This window comes from Amphibalanus amphitrite, unplaced genomic scaffold, assembly GCF_019059575.1.
Source record: "Amphibalanus amphitrite isolate SeventyFive unplaced genomic scaffold, NRLGWU_Aamphi_draft 000475F_arrow, whole genome shotgun sequence".
Lineage (NCBI taxonomy): Eukaryota > Metazoa > Arthropoda > Thecostraca > Balanomorpha > Balanidae > Amphibalanus > Amphibalanus amphitrite.
The window spans coordinates 159306-176511 of record NW_024881969.1 but is presented as its reverse complement, the minus strand read 5'-3'; the positions used below and the strand labels follow the sequence as shown (position 1 = coordinate 176511).

At 54.3% G+C, this 17206-nt stretch overlaps 1 protein-coding gene across 1 annotated transcript in view; it reads right to left on the bottom strand.

The window, feature by feature from the left end:
* The window catches only part of LOC122392227 (cleavage and polyadenylation specificity factor subunit 6-like), an 88276-nt gene that overhangs the window by 44135 nt on the left and 26935 nt on the right, over positions 1–17206 (bottom strand). The gene's annotated exons all lie outside the window — the stretch shown is intronic.

Sequence of the window (17206 nt, the reverse complement as noted above, 5' to 3'; positions counted from 1 at the left end):
GATTCACTCGCTGAATCATAGACAAAGGAAGCGTAATCCAGCTTCGATCGTATAATCGATCGATAGAGAAGAAGAAGGGTCCTGCGGTCCGCACCATAAGATGTGCGGGCGACACATTTTAAAACGTTCAGGGATTTAAAACATCGTTCCCGAAGCGTTCTAAAATGTTCTCTATACGTCAAACGACTGTCAAAAAAGATTCCAAGAAACTTCGCCACCGGCCGAGTAGGAATCACCTGTCCATGGAGCTTGATTCCCAAGGCTAAGTCGTCACAGCGGCGGCGGCAAAAGTGCATAGCGACGGTCTTCGTTGTTGAAAAACGAAGGCCGTTGTCGTCGCTCCACCTCTCCAGACGGGTTACAGCGAGCTGCAACTGTCTGGCAACGTGACGGGCGGTCGTAGCTGAAAACCAGATTGCGAAATCATCGACAAATAGTGATTTGCCGATAGATGGTGCGAGATTGTCGCCAATGTCATTGATCGCCACAGCGAACAGCGCCACACTGAGCACTCCGCCCTGAGGAACTCCGTTCTCCTGAATAAAACTGCTCGAAAGACGGCTGCCAACACGGACTTTGAACCGACGACCCGATAAAAAGTTCTTGATAAAGAGACCCATTCGGCCACGTATGCCGTACTTATGTACTTTGGAAAGTATTCTGTGTCGTAACACTGTATCATAGGCCGCCTCAATATCAAAGAACAATGCTCCAAGGTGCTTCTTTTCAGTAAAACAGGTGCGTATCTCGGTGTCGAGGGCTAAAATGTGGTCAACAGGGCTGCGGTGCTTTCTAAAACCGCACTGGGCGTTTGTAAAAACACCGTGATGTTCCAGAAACCAGCTAAGACGCACATTGACCATCTTCTCCATCAGCTTTGAAAGCGATGATGTGAGAGAGATGGGCCGATAGTGGAGAGGGTCATGTCCCGACTTGCCAGCCTTCAAGATAGGAATGATAGTGGCTTCCCGCCAGGTCTCAGGGAAAGTGCCAGTCTCCCACAGCGAATTGAAAGTTGCTAGCAGCGCCTCGAGGGCAACTGCCGGGAGATGACGGAGCATGTCGTTGTGGACAGCATCCGGACCTTCTGAGACGCTGCGCAACGAGCTGATGGCAGACGTGAGTTCAGCCATAGAGAAAGGCTCGTTGTACACCAAATTTTCAGCTGTTCTGAAGTCCACGGCGGCTGGTGCAGGTCGTGAGGACTGCTCTCCTCGGCAGCGCTGATAGAGTGCACGGCCTATCGTCTCTGCGACGTCTGAAGGGTGAGATATGTCCGTGTTGTTCACTCTTAAAACCGGAAGCGGAACAGAGCTGAACCGGCCTTCAATGCGCTTCATGCGTGCCCATATTTGGGTCGTAGGAGTAAAACGGTTTAAGGAACTTACGTAAGTGCGCCATGAAACAGCCTTTGCCTCCTTTAAAACGCGTCGGGCAAAAGCCCGCGCTCTCTTAAAAGCGATGAGGTTCTCAGTAGTACTACTCCGGTCAAACTTTTTAAAAGCGCGCTTCCTGGCACGAATCGCATCTCCGCATTCCTTGGTCCACCACGGGACCGGAGGACGACGAGGCTGACTCGACGTCTTGGGTATGCACCCGTTTGCGGAGTCAATGAGTAAACATGTAAAATCCTCTGTAGACATCACAGAGGGGTCGGCTCTGGATAAAACAGAGGCCTCTACAGCGGCCTGGAATTCGCCCCAGTCGGCTTTCCGAACATTCCACCTAGGTGGTCGGTTGCCTGACACTGGGGACTCCTGGTGCTCCAGCCACACTGGGAAGTGGTCGCTCCCGAGTGGGTCGTCATGGACGGACCAGGTAAAAAGCTGAGCTAGCCGTGGACTGACTAAGCTCAGGTCCAGAGCCGATGTTTGACCGGAGGGTGTTGTAAAATGGGTGCGCTGTCCTGTATTTAAAATACACAGCGCCTCATCGCGGATAAAAGATTCTAAAAGTCGACCACGAGTGCCAGTCGTGTCGCATCCCCACGCCAGGCTATGGGCATTAAAATCGCCGACTACCAGGACCGGAGGTGGAAGCTCATCGACGAGTCGATGCAGCTCAGCCACCGGGAGCGCTATACCTGGTGGAAGGTATAAAGAGCATACAGTTAGTTCCCGGTGGTTGAAATCAACTCTAGCGGCCACCGCCTGCAGGGGAGTCTGCAGCGGCACCTGGCGCGCAGGTACGCTGTGGTGAACCGCCAGAAGCACACCTCCATGGGCAATGGTCGGGGTGTCCAGGTCTCTTCTAAAAACAGAGTAGCCCTTGATGGCAAAGGTAACGTTTGGCGCTAGCTTGGTCTCCTGGAGACCTAAAACAAGGGGTGTGCGCCAACGGATAAGAGACTGTAGGTCCTGGTAGTTGGCCCGGAGGCCTCTACAGTTCCACTGTAGAATAAAAGGCGTAGTTAAAAAGGCGCAGAAAGGGCGCGTATAACATGAGGCAAAGGCGCACACAGATACCTGACTGACCACAAAAAAGGTAAAAAGCACCGAGAGAAATGCACCTGGTAAAAAAGCGCAATAGCGCGAGAGAGATAAAAGGATAAAAGAGGAGATGACTAGACTGAAAGACTAGACTAGGTCCTCTAACTCCGAGGAGGCGCTCCCCCCGTAACGGATACGGGGATGCCCCGAGCCCTCTCGGTGTAGCCTCCCTTCAGCAGAGGCAGATCGGGCGTGGCTCGAGCCCTGCTGGGGCTTTTTCGCCCGGGGGGCGTCACCCTCCGAGGGCGACCAGCTCGGGGGCGTCTGCCGCTTGGCGAGGCGCCCTGGAGCCGCGGAAGGCTGTTGCCGCCCCGACGGGGATGTCGAGGCGGCGGCCTGTGTCCTCGACACAGGCGTCTCTGGCAGCGGCGGTGGTGGCCGCCGCTGCGGAGGTGGAGGAGGCGGCGGGGGACCCATGATGGGCCGAGTCCCCGCCTGAGGGGTCTCCGGGGTGTCAGCGGCGACAGCCGCATTGGCACTCCCGGAGGCGGAGGCGGCAACAGAGGCCTCCTTAGCCTCGATGGCCTTTTGAACGAGGCGAGCCCTCCTCGCCTCTCGTGCCCTCCTCTCCTCTTCTCCCCGCCGCAGAGCCTCCTGCACCGCCGTGGGCGGTCGGGGGCGGGGCGGGGTGGATGGCGCCTTACCCTGCGCCGGGGGGCGCCGACCACCCTGTCGGCGCTGGACGACGGTCCAATCGTCTCCTTCACCGCTCGCAGCTGGAGCGGGACTGGGTGGACCCCACACTGACTCTTGAGCAGTCTGCTCTGTGTCACTCGGCGGCGCACCAGGCGCCGAAGAGTCCGCGGAGTCACCAGTGGCTACGACAGTGAGGCCAAATCTTTTGAGAAGCTGCACGAGCTGTGCCACGCTCATCTGGGAGGCATCGGTAGCGTTTGTCACTTTCACCTTCTGGGCATACGAGGTCTTCGGGTGATTTTGGTTATATACCTCCCGGGCCTCTTTGAATGACAGATTCCTGGTAGCCTTGATGGTGTTGATCTCCTTTTCCTTGACGTATGTAGGGCAGGACCTGTCATACGCGGAGTGCGGTTTCTGCCCCTCTCCGCAGTTGACGCATCGAGGGGTCTCCGAGTCGCACGTATCGTCAGTGTGGTCCTGAGAAGCGCACTTGGAGCATGTGGGTCTACCCCGGCAGTTGTCCTTCGTGTGGCCGAACCTCTGGCACCGATAGCAGCGCATGGGTGCCGGGACGTATGGGCGCACGCGGACCTTGATGTACCCCACACGGACCTCGTTCGGCATGTCGGTGGTGTCAAATGTCAGAATGATGTTATTTGTCGGGACCGTGCCTCTTCGCGTGAGGATGCGGCGGGCGGCTGTCACGCCGTACTCCGAGAGCCCGTCCGCTATGTCCTCGTCACTCACGTTCCTCAAGTCGAAGCAGTTTATAACTCCTCGAGAGGAGTTCTTGGAGCGGTGTGGCTCCACCGTCAGCGGCAAGGAAACGAGCTTCCGACCGGAGGCACGTCCTTCCGAGTACACGAATCGAGTGGCAGTTAAGGCATTCGTCGCCTCTTCGCTTTTCCGGAACTCCACCTCAAGTGCTCCGTCCCGCATGCGGTCGCAGCGGACGATGCTGCCAAACCGGTCACAACCGTCCTTTCGCTGGAAGGGCGACAAGGAGCTCAGCTCCCTGTCTGCGCTCCGGAAGATGAGGATTCTGGGATTTTTCGGTCTTTGAACGTGCAACGTTCGCCCGTCGGCCGAGGCCGGCGGGCGAGAATCGGCCGAAGCCGAGGGATTGGTGAGAGAGGGGGAGGAGGGGTTGGTCAAGGTATCCATGCGAGTCTGTTGGTCTCCGCCAGCTCGGCCGCCGACGCTCCGCAACGGCGCCGCTACAAGGCCTGGGACGGCCGAGCTGACTGTACGGGACTTGGCGGCACCTTCCGAGGGGGAGAGAGAGACTCACCACCCCCCACGGTCGGATACCGCCTCCTCCCTTGACGCCTAGCCGAGTCACCGCCAGGGGCAGCGACAGATCAGCCCCACCGACGGAGGACGAGCACAAGTGCCCGAACCCCGCCGGCGACACCTCTCCGACACCACCCCCGGCGGCATCACGACTGGGAATGGCTCCTCAAGTGCGGCGCCCCACTGAGTGTCCCGCCCTTACAGAACTCAGGGCCAAAGAGGCGTGTTGCCCAGCCACCGCGACTGGCTCCGCACGGTGGGGGGCTCAACCTCCAGGATCCCGTTGTCCTGGGGTACGGGTCGGCTCGCCTAGCCTAGTAAAACCGGCTGGTACCCGAGGGGACGCCACTCCCCTTACACTAGCCCAAATCGGCTGTGTTCCTGCGGGTGCAAAAAACAACGAAAAAAAAAGGGAAAGGAACCAGAAAGCTGTGATCGAGCGAAACGCGGACATCCGGTGAGAAGCAAAGCAAAAGCAAACAAAGACCGCTCAAGAGAAACAAAACCACGGAAACCAAGAAAAGTCGGGCCGTACCATCTGTCCATCCAGTGATCAAGAGCAAATCGTAAGCAAGCGTGGGTCAAGCTGGGGCCGAGGGGGCGCTACTCCCCTTGCTGGCCGAGGCCAGGGCCGACGCGGGGCGAGGGCCCAAGGAGCCCAGTCCAACAGCGACCCAGGCCACTGCCAACCCCCTGCGGGGCCAATCCTGCAGACAATCCATCCGGCAACCAAAGCAAGTCCAGGTCAAACGCGCGTCAAGCTGGGGCCGAGGGGGCGCTACTCCCCTTACTGGCCGAAGTCACAGCCGCCGCAAAGCCGGGGCCAGATGACCTCGGCTAAGCAGCAGCTCTGACCACGGTCAGCCCCCTGCGGGGGCCCGCCGTGCCTGGAGCGCTGCTGCCGCCTTGAAGGCGCCAACCCGGACCACTTCAAAACCACCCAGCTGAAGCACCTCCTGCTTCGCAAGCGCCAGCTGCCGCAGCGCAAACGCTGCTCCGGGTCCGTACCGCGAACCGAGTCGCAGAGCCTGGAAGAGCTACCACCCCTCCGTGGTTTGACACCACCGTCATCCGCCAACTCTGACAATCACGCGCCCGCCGCTTGCGCGAACGCCGCCGGACAACTCCAAGTGCAACTTCCCAGCTAGCTAAACCGCGACTCAGACGAGTGGTAGTGCAGTGTGTGTGCACCCCTCTCCAACGACCGGACAACCACAAACAGGTACGTCCCGACAACTCCCAAGCGGCAACTAAATTCTTTTTTCTTGATTCTTCTTTTTGTGCGTATATATATATTGCGTAGCGAATAAAGTTTTGTATTCTCACGGTTGGTTAACGGTCAATTGATTGTCTCGATGGCTCATCCGGAAACGTCTCGCTCGCATGCTTCTGCTTCTGCTCCCTCGGGACCAATGATAGATGCAATGATGCAAGGCTTTGGCATCCTCAAAAACCAGTTAATGACTAACCAGGCGGTAGCTGGTAAACATCACTTTGACGGCACGAGTAGCAATCATTTTAGCAAATGACTGGCTGAAATGGACAATCTACATATGGCGCTAAAAGGCCATGAAGAACAAACCCTTTGGGCCGCTAGCCAAACGCTCAAAGGTACAGCTCTAGACTACTTTCACGAAGTATCACCGTCGATTGACTCGTGGGCCCGTTTCAAAGCTCTCATGTCCCAACGTTATCATTACCTAGATGATGCTGACACAGCCAAACAAAAGCTTCATTCTTCTTGTGCGGCTGTTCTCCCGCTCTCTGTTTTCTGTCCATCGTTTCCTGGTGCCTTCCCGTGTTGGCGGACGGCGGGGGCGGGCGGGAGTGCGCTCTTCGTCGCGCCGCCGGCCCCTGCGCTCGCTCGCTCGCTGGCGGCCGGCCGGTGCGAACAGCGCGGGCCGTTCGGGCGCCGCTGGTGTCGGACTGTGCGCGCGACACGAAATCTTAGGAAATAAATACATTTCAACTTTAAAATTGTTTGAGTTTTCTTCCGGATTCTTAGGCACGTCTTTGAGAACGCTTTTGGGGAATTTAGCTGGAAATAAAGAAGAGTTCGAGTGTGGTTTGGGTAGAGTTTTAGCAGGATACGGGTACAGTTTTGTGAGAGTTTTAAAAGAGTCGGGCCTGGAAAGGGATCTTTGGAAGGGTTACAAAGGAGTTTAAAGAGAGCATCGAAGCATTTTGTAGGAGTCACCAGGGTTGTTCCAGAGTTTTGGACGTGTCATGAAAGAATTTATTAAGAGTCACAAGAGTATTCCGGAGTTTTGAAAGGGTTTCAACAGAGTTAACTAAGAGTCGAAAGAATATTCAAGTAGTTTTAGGAGAATACAGTAAGAGTAAATGTGGAGTTTTGCTAGAGTTTTGAGCAAAGTGAGTTTTGGCTGAACCAAAAATGACAACTCTCCCCCACTACTGGGAAGAGTCAACTTTTTTCTCAGCGCAGACATTTGTCCAGAGACCAAACGAGTCAATTCCCCATAACGCCGAACGACTTCAAGCGCTCTCACGCCAGGCCTACAAAGAGAAAATGGATGAATCTACATAGTGTGGTAGAAGCCATTACTAGGACATTCATCAACGGAATCACTGACAGAAAACTACAAGAGCGCATAGCGACCCGCCGACCAAAAAGCCCGACAGAAGCATATCATATAGCTATGGATCAAATCAAACTGAGGACAGAGCTAGCTACTTATCGTGATCATTCAAAAAACAAAGCAGAGCCCATGGATTGCAATGCCGTCACACCCGCGCCCGCGGTCACTGCACAAACTAGTGACCTATCTGAGGTCAGAGACCTACTAGAAGTACTAGTGAAGCGCACCGACGACTCTTTTCAAGTCAGACCTCAGGTTCACCAAAACTATCAATGGCAGACAGCTGACCAAAGGTATCCGCCCCCCATCAATCAACCGCCCCCGGGCCAATTCTTCCATCAACCGCCATTTCAGCCGGGCCAACATCAATCAAACCCTGGGAATTTCAGACAAAATTCTAGGCAAAAGCCGATCTATCAATGGACGCCAGATCGCCGGCCAATCTGCTACTACTGTGGCCTGATAGGCCACGTACAACGAATCTGTCGTAAGCGACAGGCAGCCAATGCTTCTGCCCAGCGTCCGCAAAACCAACAGCAGGGTAGGTCAAACAGAGGTCAAGCGCAGCCGGGAAACATGTAAAGCCTCACACCGATTCGGCGACAGGCGGACAGGCGCCAGGACACTCAGCAGCCGGAGCCGGCGCTCTCTGAACATCTCAACACACGCATGTCTCTCTTGCAACGCTTTTAGCCTGCTAAATGTCCACTAATGGTTTTGACGTGTTTCTTGGAACTCTCCTGCGCTCTCCTTGGACTCTCCTGGAACTCTCCTTGGAACACCGCGAAGGCGCGCACAGCTGCGGAAATGTGCGAGACAAATGAACTTAATGCCCCTCTTCCGGAAAGTAAGGGAATTTGTCCCTTACTTTGTCCCCCCCCCCCTACCGGAGAGGGGGGTAATATGTAGGGGAGCGGGAGAGCGGCCGTACCAGTTTAGAGATTAGGGTTGAGTTAGTGTCCGTTTTAGTTTACCTTGGTTTTGTTAAAATTGTACGCGTGGGATATTTAGGCAGGGGTCTGAAAGGAGGCAATCGCGGCGGGAACCGCACGGCCACATCGGCCGCCATCTTTAGCCTCGAGGCGGCTGATGGGGGCGTGGCCTACTCGGGCGAGGGACGAGACGAAAGCAGGGGAGAGAAGATCGGGGCTCTTGGTGTCTGACTGCCGTCCGGTACGGACATCGAGCACCCGACTGCTCTCTTTTTTGTTGTTTATTGGGGCTTAAGGGCGCGCCGACTACAAGGTCATTTTGCGCCCATAACTATATACAAGTAAAGCAAGTGTGTCACGAGAAAACCGACGTAATAAAAGGCTTAAAAAAGCCTAAAAGCTGGTTAAAAAGAGCAAAGAAGGGTAAAATACTCCAAGTGTATCGTAAAAGACAGCTGACTAGGCGTAAGGACTAGATTAGAATAGACGTATGGACTAGTTGGTTTGGTATCAGATCGAGTAGATTACTTGGAATTTGATTGAACGGATAAAGGAAAAGATGTTGCCAGATAAAACCCAGGGTGACTCGTCACCCAGCAAGTGGCGGACGGTGATATCCGGAGCGATGCGGCCCAGGTAGCGAGTCCGGTCCGGTTCCAAGCGTCGACAAGATAAAAGCACGTGGGCGACGGTGAGAGGCACGGCGCACCCGCCGCAAACGGGCTGCTCATCTCCGCGGAGAAGGTGGCCATGCGTCGCATACGTATGACCGATGCGGAGCCTGCATAAAATCACTTCGTTTGACCTGTTGTCTTGCGAGCAAGACCTCCAATGCTCCAGAGTCGGCTTCACCTCTCGGAGCTTCCTGCCTCCACGCAGGCGCCACTCTGCCTGCCACTCCGTTAGAATAAAAGATCGTACAGCAGGGTAAAAATCACGCGCCGGCAATGGCAACCGACGAGTGCAGGGTGCTGCAGCAGCACGCCTTGCAGCCGCGTCTGCCAGCTCATTGCCATGAACGCCAACGTGACTGGGAATCCAGCAGAACTGAACAGATTTACCCGATTGTTCTACTGACTGAAGCCGAGCTAAAATGTCTTGAACGATCGGGTCGGCTGGATTAAAACTCCGCAGGGCCAACAGGCTGCTTAGGGAGTCCGATAAAATCAAGTAAAAAGGTCCGTCCGATACCTCAATAAAACACAAAGCCTTCTCGATGGCAACAAGTTCCGATGAAAACACCGAGGCGAAAGATGGCAACGAAAATGAACGGGTATCGTCGCCAGCGACGAAAGAACAGCCCGCTCCCTCAGGTGTTTTAGAGCCGTCTGTGAATACAGGAATAAAACCATCGTAAGAGGCAAGGTGTTCCAAGGCTCGGACTCGTGCCTCTGCAGGCAGCAACTTGCCCTTTGGAACTGCAGAAAGCGAAAGATCCACCTGTGGACTGACACTTTTCCACGGTGGAGGGGGCGCAGCCCAGGTACGACGAACGTTACGCAATGCTATGTCAGCTATTGAAAACAGTTCTTTCATGCGCACTCCGAACGAGGGTCGTAACCTTCCGTTACATCGGGTGGCATGCCGTGAAAAAACGTATGGGTACGTCGGGTGCATAGGAAATTGGCGCAGTTTCAGCGCGTACCGCATACCCAACATCTGACGGCGGAGTGAAAGTGGCGGTTCATGCGCCTCAGCAAGAATGCTGCTCCTGGGCGAGGTGCGGAATGCTCCGGTGGCTACTCGGAGTGCTGCATGATGGACTGTATCCAGGACCCTCTTGCTAGATTCACTCGCTGAATCGTAGACAAAAGAAGCGTAATCTAGCTTCGATCGTACAATAGATCGATATAGAAGAAGAAGGGTCCTGCGGTCCGCACCATAAGATGTGCGGGCGACACATTTTAAAACGTTCAGGGATTTAAAACATCGTTCCCGAAGCGTTCTAAAATGTTCTTTATACGTTAAACGACTGTCAAAAAAGATCCCAAGAAACTTCGCCACCGGACGAGTAGGAATCACCTGTCCATAGAGCTGGATTCCCAAGGGAAGGTCGCCGCAGCGGCGGCGGCAAAAGTGCATAGCGACGGTCTTCGTTGTTGAAAAACGAAGACCGTTGTCACGACTCCATCTCTCCAACCGCGTCACTGCAAGCTGCAGCTGTCTGGCCATATGCCGAGCGCTTGAAGCGGCAAACCAAATGGCAAAATCATCCACGAAGAGCGATCTACCGATCGAGACCGGCAGATCATCAGCGATGTCCCCGACTGCTCTCTGCTGCTGGCTCGAGGTAGGTTCCTGTCACGCAGGGATTGATGCTGGGCTCAAAGCACATCCCATAGTTAGGATAGGCGCACCGGGGTGGAGGTTCGTAGGTAGTTTCGCGCGTCGGTAACCGTTAGGGTAGTGATAGGGTAGAAACTTGCAGAAACGGAAATAATCGGTCGTCTCGGATCCAATTCAATGCGCAGTCCTTTATGATGTTCGGTTTTACAACAAATGGGGTTTGAATTGACCAGATGCATTTGGAGATGGGTTGAGTCGGAGGAGAACGGAGGTTGAGCGGAGTCCGATTCATTCGGTACTGTAGTTTAGTCATCACGGCTCAGGAGCTTAGCTCCAAACCCACGAGGGTACGCTTCCAACCGCGTGTGCCCCAAAATGGCGGAGTTATTCACCTGAGCCACGATGCATAGTTTAGTACAATTAGTGTAGATGGCAGTGGCCCGGGTGGCAGTCGGGGTAAAGGCTGGTGACGTCCCTGCCTACCACTTGTCATGTAGAGTAAAGTAGACATACGGAGGGGAGGCGACGATGGGCCCACAGGACCGGCTTAAGGGGTTACAGTTGCAGTCAGACTGGATTAAAATCTACAGCGTGGGCAGTGTGCATCAAACAGTACCTACACTTTTCTCAACATGTGGTGAGAAGTTGCGAACGCACGTTGCCCTCTGAAAACTGTGAATCCTCGTTAGCCGCGATATCTGTGGGTAATAAAAATGTTTACCGATGATGTGAAATCGTGTGAACGAGTAGTTACTAAATGTGAACGTGCGATTCTGTCAGCTCAACTGTCATCTGCTCGACGTTACTGTTGGCACAACATATTCGAGTTCGCGACGCGCTCTGCGTGCGGAGTAAACAAAAATGAGTGCGAGCTGTCAATAAAGCAGGCAGACGTTTTAAATCGCCATTTCGCAATGTAGGTCCAAAAATCGCTGATGTTCCGCCCCGGCTCCCTATAATGTCACCTTGCGTGACGTCCGCGCCCCGCGGACCTGCGCCTGCGGCCGGATGCGCTGCTCGAATTGTCTTTGGTGCTATGGACATCGTCGAGGATTCATGATCCGATCTCGAGACGGTGGTTGAATCATCAACTGCCAAAGCTGCACCTGCACCTGCTGATTGGAGACTCAGTCGCCAGAGACAGCGTGATGTACAGCCGAATCCGCCGACCACGACCTGCCCAGGATCCTGGAGGAGTGGTCCGGCCGAGCTGCGGACGACGGCATGGCGAAAGGAGAAGCCGTCCTCTGGCTCAGCAGGAACGATGTCTTCAGTCGGTACACCGGTCTGCCCAGCTTCGACGACGATGCGCTCCAGGCGGTGGCTCATCACGCCTTCGAGGTCGTCACCAGGCTGCTGAAAGAAGCGTGTCGTTGTGCTAGGCCCACTGCCGCGCCTGAGTGGTAAGATGATGGACCTCCGGTGAGAGCACAGAGCCGCCTTCCATCTGGAGCGGCGGCTCAAATACCAACTGCCGAAGCTGGCGCGGTTCGCCCCGCTCGGCCGGCGGCTGACAAGAAATGAGCACAACAGGCTCCTCGCCACCAGCTGCCTGGTGTGGTACAAAGAAGACATGATTCACCTGTCAACAGCGGGAAAGGCCAAACTTCAGGATGCCCTGGGGGTGCCAATCTGGATACGGATGGCCGCGGTCGAGACAAATGCGTGGGCTGCGACAGCGGGCTAGCACACCCAGTGACAGTGTGCTCAGGACCAGAGGCATTCATTGCATTGTTATGTAAAAATGCCCTGCATTTCGGTGAGGAGGACGTCCTTATTTGTTAGCTAACTTAAAAGTCGTTTTTTATTATGTGCGTCATGTACCGGCGCACCGGCGCTGAGCTACATGGTAGACATTGGTGACCCGACGTGATCTCCGTTGGTCAAAACTTTATCTGGCCATGTCGACGGGCAGCACACATTCTGTGAACGCGCCCACGGCTCCCACCAGCTCTCCAGCACCAGCTGCCGAGCCCACGCACCGGCCACTGGCTAGTTTCCGGCACGCGCCACATAGCTCAGTGCGACATTGGTACCGTACATGTATTGGGTTCCGCCTTCTACAACTACATACAAACAGGCTGCAGTGTGCTGCTGATGGCAGCTGCCGAAGCCGACTATCGTTTCAAATACGTCCATGTCGGCGCCTTCGACAGAAAGCACGGCAGCATCGTGTTCGGCAGCTGCGGTTTCGGTCAAAGACTCACTCGGGAGAGCTTTACTTGCCGGTTGCGCCCGGAGGGGAGGTACCCCACTGCTTTGTAGGCGACGAGGCCTTCCCGCTACGAGAGACAAATTATGCGGCCGTACCCCGGAAGAGCCCTGGATGAGGGGAAGAGTGAAGACGGGTAGAAGATGCAGCGAAAAGTGTATAACTACAGACTCAGCAGGGCTCTACGAGTTTACGAAGCAGCATGCCAGGAGCACGCGGCAGAGGTACCCGTGAAAGGAAAAGGAATGCTGCTCGTAAGCTGTTCACAGAAAGTGATCAGAGCACTGGTCGAAGAGCGCATCACACGCCAAACCACCGTGGAAGAGCTGCGACACGAGGTCCGCAGGCCAGCTATGGTATGCATACCATAGATTAGAAACTGTCGTAGACTATATATTTCGTGGGAGTACCTAGGTACATACTTCCATACCTGATAGTTGAGTTTTAATAACATGTAATTGTACCTTTAACGGTTTTGATGCTCAGTGATACTACTTTTCAGTGTGTCAAAAACGCACCATCGTTTTACAGCGATATTCTTTTGTCCAGGATATCGTCAGGGAAGTGGAGGAGGGAGAAGAGGCAGCCAAGGTCCTGTAGTGGACCGTACCGCAATGGTCATTTCACGATGGAACCGTGCAAATTATATAAGCGGGAAGTTGCGCCATCCCTAGTCACCTCCCACCTCCGCCAGCGCCAGGTCGTGCCTCATCACGGGACAGGCAGTGCCACCTAGGTGCGCCGGGGAGAACTACAGGTCTTATAGTGCCACCAAATGTCGCGCACACACGACAGGCGCAGATATATGGATTTTAGAACGTGGGTGATATATTGTAACAGCGTTGATTTCTACCAGGAATGTATTTTAGCAACTCACAGCGTGGGCGCAGGCACTGGAACCACAACGGCTACCACAACTGCACGTAATTAAGTCCGACATACGACTTATGTTGGACTCGAGGCAACGCTGCCCAAGCGGCCTTTCCGTTAGGACGCCGAGCGACGGAGTGCGCGCAGCGATTTTTTTGTCTCCCTCTGTTCTTTCTAGGGCGTCTTTCAGAAGAGCCCAGGAAGGGGCCAGGGGTCGAGGCCAGCCAATGCCAAAACACCGAACGTAATAGCTTAGCCCGGACTCACTTAGCAACCTTAACGCTAATAATCATTTTGTTACGGTGTTACTTTCAATGTCTGTATAAGGTCTTCTCACTGACGTCACGTACCGCGTGCGGCCGCCATGACAGTGGGTATCGAACCTGCGCCGAAAAGGCCGCCGTTGTGTTTACTTGTGTTATGAGAGCGGTGCGGTTTCTGTGTGTTGGGGGTTTAAGGCCGTCTCTTGGTTAATTTCTTGTTTGCGAGAGTGTATTAAGCATGGCAGGAGTGAAACGGAGAAAAGTGGATCTTGATCAGGGCTTTTTACCAGGTTATTCTAGTACAATACAAGATGAGAGAGGGCGTGAAAGGTTTACAAGACAAGCTTAGGTATCTCTCTGGTACGGACCCCTATGAAGTGCCTCTGAAGGAATGGGAAGATAATGTGGAGCTGTGGCCCTCAATCTCATACATTCATGTTGGTATGTACCTCCTATTCTCATCAAGTGCGTACACCCAGGACCAGCTCATGGACTATAAAAACTTGGACTGTTACAAGAAATTTACAAGTGGCTGGGTCAGAGAGGTTTATGTGAAGAGGACAGGTGTTTGTTTGTTTGTTGGGGGTTAGGGGCGCGCGAAGAGGACAGGTGATGACAGAAGGGTGGTGATTGCGAAGGTGAACCATTCTCAGAGGCTGTCAGAAAAACCTCTCACCCCTGGGTGGTCTGCGAACCATCTGGCAGAGTGCTCGCTGGTATCTTGAGTGCGCGCGTTTCATCTTTCAGTTACAATATATTCGTTTACGCTCAAACAAACAGTTATTAGTGCATCCAGACACTAAAGTGGTGACCCCGACGCGATCGATTGCTATTTTCCGAGAATTTCTCGCCGAGTGCATCGTGTATTTTAACCGCTGAGGCCCAGAGACAATGACGACGCAGCCTGAGCAGCAGCAGCCGCCGCTGCAGCGGCAGGAACCCCCGGCTCCGCAACCGGCCTCATCTCGGCCGTACGCCGCCTTCAGGCTCCCGCCGTTCTCTGCGGACGACATGGGCCTGTGGCTGGCCCAGGTCGACTGCGCCTGCCGCGTGGCGGGCATCACCGACGACGCCATCAAGTTCGACCTGGTTGTTTCTGCAGCGCCTCCCTCAGGCCACTCGAGCAGCTCTGCCTCTGCTGGCGGAGGACACCCCTCTGGACCAGCTGGCCACGGCAGCTGACAGCAGCTGGCCACGGCAGCTGACAGCAGCTGGCCACGGCAGCTGACAGATACCTGGTAGCATCTGCGGCTACCCCAGGCACCCTGGGAAAGGCAGCCATCACCAGCGACATGGCACTGCTGCCTGCCACGCCAACAGCCGAACAAGCACCTCCAGAGACAGGGGCAATGGCTGCCATGCACAGCATGATCGCGAGCCTGACGGCAGCCGTCGGCAGGATGGAGACTGCCCAGACCGACCGAGAGCGGCAACGCCACAGATCTCCATCTCCGATCTCATGCAGCTGTGGCCACAGGCGTGGCACCTCACCCTAGCGCCACTCGGGGAACAGAAGCCGGACCAGGTCCCAGTCTCGGAGCAGGGCGCACAGCGACGGGCTCTGCTTCTACCATGCAAGGTTCGGAGCTGATGCGCACAAGTGCCGACCTCCCTGCACATGGCAGGGAAACGGCACTGCCTGAGGATGTTGACGCCGCCACCCTCAGGCCTCCCAACGCCGGCGCAGCTACTACTGGTGGAGGGCGGACACTGCCAGTTCTTGGTAGACACAGGCGCGCAAATAAGTGTTCTGCCACCCACCAAGCTGCCCGCTGGCGCGCAAGTGGACACGGCCGCTGTCCCCAGCCTCGCTGCTGCCAACGAGGCCAGGATCCGGACAGTGGGCTACACGGACTACACCCTGACCATGATGGGGCGTCAGTACCCTTGGCAATTCCTGTGTAGACTGTAGAGTGTAGCGTGATGCAGTTTTGGTGTGATGTACGGTGAGGCCTCGTGGAGCCGGGGGGTGTGCAGCGGCTGGGTGGGGAGTGTGACGAATGCATGAGTCAGGATGAGCGGCCGCCCGCCCAGTGTGAGCCGCCGCCGCCGACGCTGGATGCCGGTAAGGCCGGGTTGCATTCGGTGCTCTCCGGTGCTATGAACTCGAGCAGTAATTGAAATGACGTATGGACGTGTGATTGGCTGGTGATGACGTGATGGGTGCCTACGAGGTGTGAATCTGTGGCATGGTGGGTCAGTGGGCGACATGCACTGACGGCGTGAGGGTGTGCGCTGAGGAATAAAGGGCCCTGTAATGGACCGTACCGCGATAATCATTTTGTTACGCTGTTCCTTTCAATGTTTGTATTCTTTCTGTAACTCGCGCGCTATCATTGTCGATTCTCGTCAGCTGTTTAATTTAAAGAACATTTGTATTTCATCTTAATTGTGTAATATTGTTAAACGCGAATTACTCTAAATTTGATGTTCGTAAACCGAACTTGTCTTGTCGTCTTGCCTCAACATATCATCCGCTTTTTATTGACATTAATTTCTCACGCCGCTGATTGTAACTTTATTTATTTCGTTCGTTTCTACAAACATGTTTCGTGCTCGTCCACGGCAACGCTGTGGACGCTGTCTGTTGCTTCCGCCCTGGTATCTTGAGTGCGCGCGTTTCATCTTTCAGTTACAATATATTCGTTTACGCTCAAACAAACAGTTATTAGTGCATCCAGACACTAAAGTCCTCAAAACGCACCTAGTCCGCTACCCTTCTCTGGCTGCTGACGTGAGGACCATGTCGCCAAACAATCCTCATCCACACACCACATCTGGAGGCAAAGCCAGTGGCCCAAACTCAGAATCCGAGTACAGAAAGCTGGAACCAGAGACTGATCAGTTGGAAGAAGTACTGAAATACCAAATGAGAATTATATTATAAGGAAATCGGCAGAAGAAAATCAGCAAGTCATCAGAGAACTTGGGGAGTTCCAAGGACGAAATATGTGTACTCCGCAAGAGCAAAATGAAACAATCTTACATTGTGTAGAGCAAATGAAGAGTATTGAGACAAAGAAGAAGACAGGGACCAAGAAGACCTGGAATTTGGCAGCAAAATAAGCTTGAAATGCATCTTGTATAGAGAAGGACCCAAAAAGGTATATTGGTGTGCCTTCAGGCTACCTAAAAGCTGTACATATTTTGGCTCATGACCATATTCACCACGCTGCTGGACCAGGTCCGAGTGCTTAGGTGTGTTTGATTGTGTTGATGAAAATCAAGCTGAACAGGAGTTCCGACGCCATAGCTGATGACTTTGAAGTATCGAGAGGTCATGTAGGCAAACTCTTTGCTATGCATTTGTCATGCATTGCAGAGGCGCTGAGAGAGCTAGTGTTTTGGCCTCCCGCCGAGGCTATCAGGCAGGCTCAACCGCTTGCCTTTAAGGCTTGTTTTGCACGCACTACGTGCATCATTGTCTGATGATTCAGGCGGAAAAGCCAGGCGCTTCTGTAAACCAGTCAATCACATTCTAATCCTACAAAGAATGCAAAACGGTTAAATACGAGGTGTGTCATTAAAGTTCCAAGACTGGTGTCCTAAAAGATGAATTTCAAACCCAAGCCACAAACCACCATATTTCCCCTTCAAAGTAATCCTTCTGGAGTATACAACT